The sequence below is a fragment of the Schistocerca serialis genome, chromosome 3 (assembly GCF_023864345.2).
Source record: "Schistocerca serialis cubense isolate TAMUIC-IGC-003099 chromosome 3, iqSchSeri2.2, whole genome shotgun sequence".
NCBI lineage: Eukaryota > Metazoa > Arthropoda > Insecta > Orthoptera > Acrididae > Schistocerca > Schistocerca serialis.
Window position 1 is genome coordinate 894,584,503 of NC_064640.1, and position 5,073 is coordinate 894,589,575.

Below are 5,073 nucleotides of genomic sequence, written 5' to 3' on the forward strand. Positions count from 1 at the left end.
TCCGGACCAATCGTTCAGCGGCACCGTTGGACTGAGGCGAAAACGGCGCGGATGTCAGATGTTGAATACCATTGGCCTGGCAGAATGACTGAAATTCTGCGGACATGAATTGTGGGCCATTGTCGGAAACAATAGTCTGCGGAAGACCTTCAATGCAAAAGATAGCAGACTACGCTTGGATGGTGGCGGAGGACGTCGTGGAAGACATCCGGACAACAAAAGGAAAATTACTGAAGGCGTCGACCAGAACCAACCATCGAGCATTCCAGAATGGACCAGCAAAATCAATGTGCAAGCGTTGCCAAGGGGAAGTGGCTTTTGGCCACGCAAAGACTTTCCGCGGCGGTGCGGACTGTTGTTCGGCACACGCCGGGCACGAAGAACACATATTCGTAATCGCAGCATCGATTCCGAACCAAGTACAGTGCTGACGAGCAAGTTGTTTCGTTCGCACTATACCCCAATGTCCTTGGTGAAGAAGCCGTAAAACAGAGGACTGTAACGAACGTGGGACCACGACTCTGGACTGATCATTATCAGAACGCAACAACAAAACACCACGTCGAACAAAAAGTCTCTCCTGGTGAGCAAAAAATCGGCGAACCAACGGATCCTCGATCCGAGACTTAGACAAAGGCCATTGCGTAGCAACAAAACGTAAAACAGTAGCAAGGACAGGGTCAGCAGCTGTGGCTGTAGCGACACGACGAAAATCAATCAGAAACGATTCGACCACTTCATCGGTTTCCGAATCAATGAACATATAAGCAAGTTCGGAAGAATCGAATGCTTTATCCTCAGCAACAGGCAAACGGGACAACGCATCGGCGTTTCCGTGCTTAGCAGTGGACCGATACAAGATATCGTAGCGGTACTGCGAGAGGAAAATAGACCAGCGAATGAATTTCTGCGCTGTACGTGGAGGTACAGGCTTGGTCGGATGAAAAAGCGATGTCAAAGGTTTGTGGTCTGTGATGATGGTAAAGTGACGACCATACAAGAAATCATGGAACTTAGTAACACCAAACACGAGAGCCAAAGCTTCTTTCTCTATCTGTGAATAATTTCTTTGCGCAGACGAGAGCAATTTGGACGCAAAGGCAATAGGGCGATCATGGGAGCCAACTTTGTGCGCAAGCACAGCACCGATCCCGAAATCCGATGCATCTACCATCAACAAAAGGGGTTTCTGGGGATCGAATGGCGTAAGGCAAGTATTAGAAAGCAACGCCGATTTCAACTGGCGAAAGGCGCGTTCACATTCCGTCGTCCAGACGAACGGAACACCTTTACGGCGTAAGCGATGAAGCGGAGCTGAAATGGAAGAGGCATTGCGCACATATTTATTGTAATAATTAATTTTACCCAACACACTCTGTAGCTGTTTCACATTTTGAGGGGAAGGCAATTCTTGTATGGCACGGAGGTGCTCTGGACTCGGATGTATGCCTTGGGCATTAATGACATGTCCCAGGTATGGTAAGTCACGAGCAAAAAACACACATTTGTCCTTCCTCAAGCGAAGACCATTTTGCCGCAAGACCTGAAATAATGTCCGTAAGTTCGCAAGATGATCTTCTTCTGTCTGTCCGGAGATCACTATATCGTCCAGATAGTTTGCTGCAGTAGGGACCGACGCACAAATAGTTTGTAAATATTGCTGAAACAAGGCAGGGGCGGATGCACACCCGAATGGCAGTCTTTTGAAGCGGTACAATCCAAGATGCGTGTTAACCACCAATACGCGCTGGGATTCGTCGTCCACCGGTATTTGCAAGTACGCATCGGCTAGGTCCAACTTTGAAAAATATTTTCCCGGGCACAGTTTAGCAAAAAGATCGTCCGGGCGGGGCAAAGGAAAAGTAGCAGTCACTAGCTGTGGATTCACTGTGGCCTTGAAGTCCACGCAAAATCTCAATTTTCCGGAAGGTTTTGGCAAAATTACTAAGGGTGAGGCCCAGAGAGAAGCTTGCACACGTTCAATTACACCCTGTGATTCGAGATCGTGTAACGTTCTTGCGACCTCATCACGCAATGCGTGGGGAACATTGCGCGCCCTGAAAAATTTCGGTTGCGCGTTGACCTTCAGTTCTAAATGTGCTTCATAGTTTTTAGCGCAACCTAAGCCCGGTGCAAAAATGTCTGCAAATTCGTCACACAGCCGAGAAACACTGTCTGTAGGCACAGTCTGATTCACTGATAGGACCTGATTTACAATAGACATGTGGAACAACTGAAATAAATCTAGACCAAACAAGTTCACTGCAGAAGAAGAACGAAGAACGTAAAATGACACAAGTTTTGTTTGTCCCTTGTATGTTGCAAGAAGGCTGCACTGTCCTAACACAGGAATTTTCTGTCCGGAATATGTAGTTAGCTTAACATTTGCGGAACGCAACGGAGGTTTGCCCAGTTGTTTGTACGTGTCGTGATTGAGCAATGAAACTGCAGCTCCAGTATCGGGCTGGAATGGTATCACTTTGCCTTCAAAGTCTAAGTCCACAAAAAGTTTATTGTCCCGCTGACGACAAGAGCGACTGTTTTGTGCAATTTGAATAGACACTGGTACAGAATCACTTGCTAATTGACGTGATTTCCGGCGACGTCGACGCACAGTTTTTGTGGGACGAACACAGTTACTGTTAGAGAAAGTGTCACTGGACGAAGTGGAATTAACGACATGAATGTCCATAGGCGAAGGTCCACGAGCCTGAGTGTCCTTGGTTCGATTCCGGCGCGAAGCAAAGGGCCTGGAATGATTGTGATTGTCTGATCTGAGCTTTTTCTGGCAAACACTTTGAACATGTCCTTTCTTATTGCAGAAAAAGCAAATAGCTTGGCGTGCCGGGCAATGTTCACGCGAATGTCTAGTAGCACACCGCAGGCACGATTTCACTGCATTTGTGTGCTGGCGCGGCACACCTGGCTTAGCACGCGGCGGCCGCTGTGTCGACGTGCGCAAGGCCCGGTTACCGGGCCGCGCAGCGCGTCCAGCGGGCCGGTTAATGTTACACACGGCTGGCGAAGTTTCAAAAGATTCCTGAGCACAGGCAAGTGTGTCCTGTCTATCCAATATGTCTATCACTTGTTGAAGGGAGGGATTAACTAGTTTCATAATTTGCTCCCGTATGCGAACATCAGAAACGTTCTGTGCAATTGCATCACGCACCATTGTATCTGAATAAGAAAGACCACAGTCACATTCAAAGGCACAGTCCCTAGTAAGTCCTTGCAATGTTGCTACCCACTCCCTATTAGTTTGACCGGCCGTACGTTTTGTACGAAAGAACGTATACCGTTTTGCAACCACATTAACTGTTTCTTTGAAATAGGCATCTAATGCAGACAAAATTTCCTCGTAGGACAGAGTTGCTACGTCGCGTCGGGGAAACAATTTCACTATCACACGGTATGTGGACACACCGACACAAGAAAGCAAAAATGGCTGCCGCCCTTTACCTTGAATTCTGTAGGCTGCTAGATGAAAGTTGAACTGGCGAGACCACACGTGCCAGGTCTCATCGGCTGCCACGTATGGTCGAAAGGGAGGTGCAACAGCGTTTAGTGGCAGCGGTAGCGAAGAAGCGGCGGCGGCCGCATCGGTTTGAATGGTACGTTGACCCTGGACGAGCTGTCCAAGGGCATCCAGTAACGCCTGCGTCTGCTGATTCTGCAAGCGATAAAATTCGGACAGTACATCTGGAGAATGTGGCGAAGCCATGACACAATTAAATGTAAGCAATCAGAAAGAACTCTTTTATCTCGTCGCCAATGTTGTGTCGGTATCTGGGCCGACACCGTGAAGTTGAGATGGCTGAAAAGGCAAGCTAGACTAACGCAGACGGGCGTGAAGTACTGGAACAGGCTACGTTATTAATGTTAAGAAGAAAAGTACGTAGCTTGATTAATACTTATCTTTAATATCATTGTGGTACATCGATCTTTACGATACACAGGAGACTTGAAGTACAATCACTGTATGGCTAATGGCGCCTTGCTAGTTCGTAGCCATTAACTTAGCTGATGGCTATTCTGTCTCTCGGCTAATGAGAGAGAAAAGCTTCGTACATCTGGTCGGTAGCTAGGTTCTCGTACAACTGGGGCGAGTGCTCTCTCGTATCACGAGACCTGCCTTGGTGGTGGCGCTAGGTCTGCGATTACACAGTGGCGACACGCGGGTCCGACATGTACTAAATGGACCGCGGCCGATTTAAGCTACCACCTAGCAAGTGTGGTGTCTGGCGGTGACACCACAATTTATATACTAAAACAAAAATAAGAGATTGATAAAAAGTAAAACTGAACCTTGAAAACATGGAAAAAACCTTGAATTTCAATTTGTGATTCTGCTAACCATCCTTTAAGGGTGTTGTCAGTGGTTTTTATTTCAGTGGGTTCTTGAACTAAAGAGTCCCAGAAGCCATTAGTGTGAATCAGGATAGAGGTTTTATCAAATCTGATCTGGTCACAATTTTCTAGAGCATGCTCAGCTAATGTAGTTTTTTCAGGGTAGTGTAGGCAACAAAATCTAATTCTCTTTTTTGCATTGTTCTACAATGCACACTGTTTGTCTGACAAAATATTGGGTGCATTCTCTAAGTATCTTTTAGATACCGCGTGTTCTGAGACCTGCCACACCTTTAACTGGTCTCAGTACTGTCCGTATTTTTTTATGAATGCCCGAAAATTGGTCTGATTTTGTGACTTTTCAGCAGGTGGCTTATCTTGCCACACACGGAGCTACTGATTGGCAGAAAAGCAAGTTTCTTTTCCTACTTCTTGTTGGTGGTCTTATTGCAGTTCTTGCGTGACATCACTTCCTTTATTTGATGACCATTGTTCCTAAAGACTTCAGATAGATGTCTCATCTCATGGGACAAGTTATTGGCTATGATATTGTAATTAAAGGATATTTCAATGTTTGTAACACAGTGTGCTTCTATGCTGGGTGGTGATGGCTGATGGCATCCAAGTACAGCTCAGTGTGCACAGGTTTTCTGTAGATACTGTGGCCAAGACATCAGTTTCGTTTGTGGTGGACTAGGATGTCAAAAAATAGCAGTGTGTTGTGTT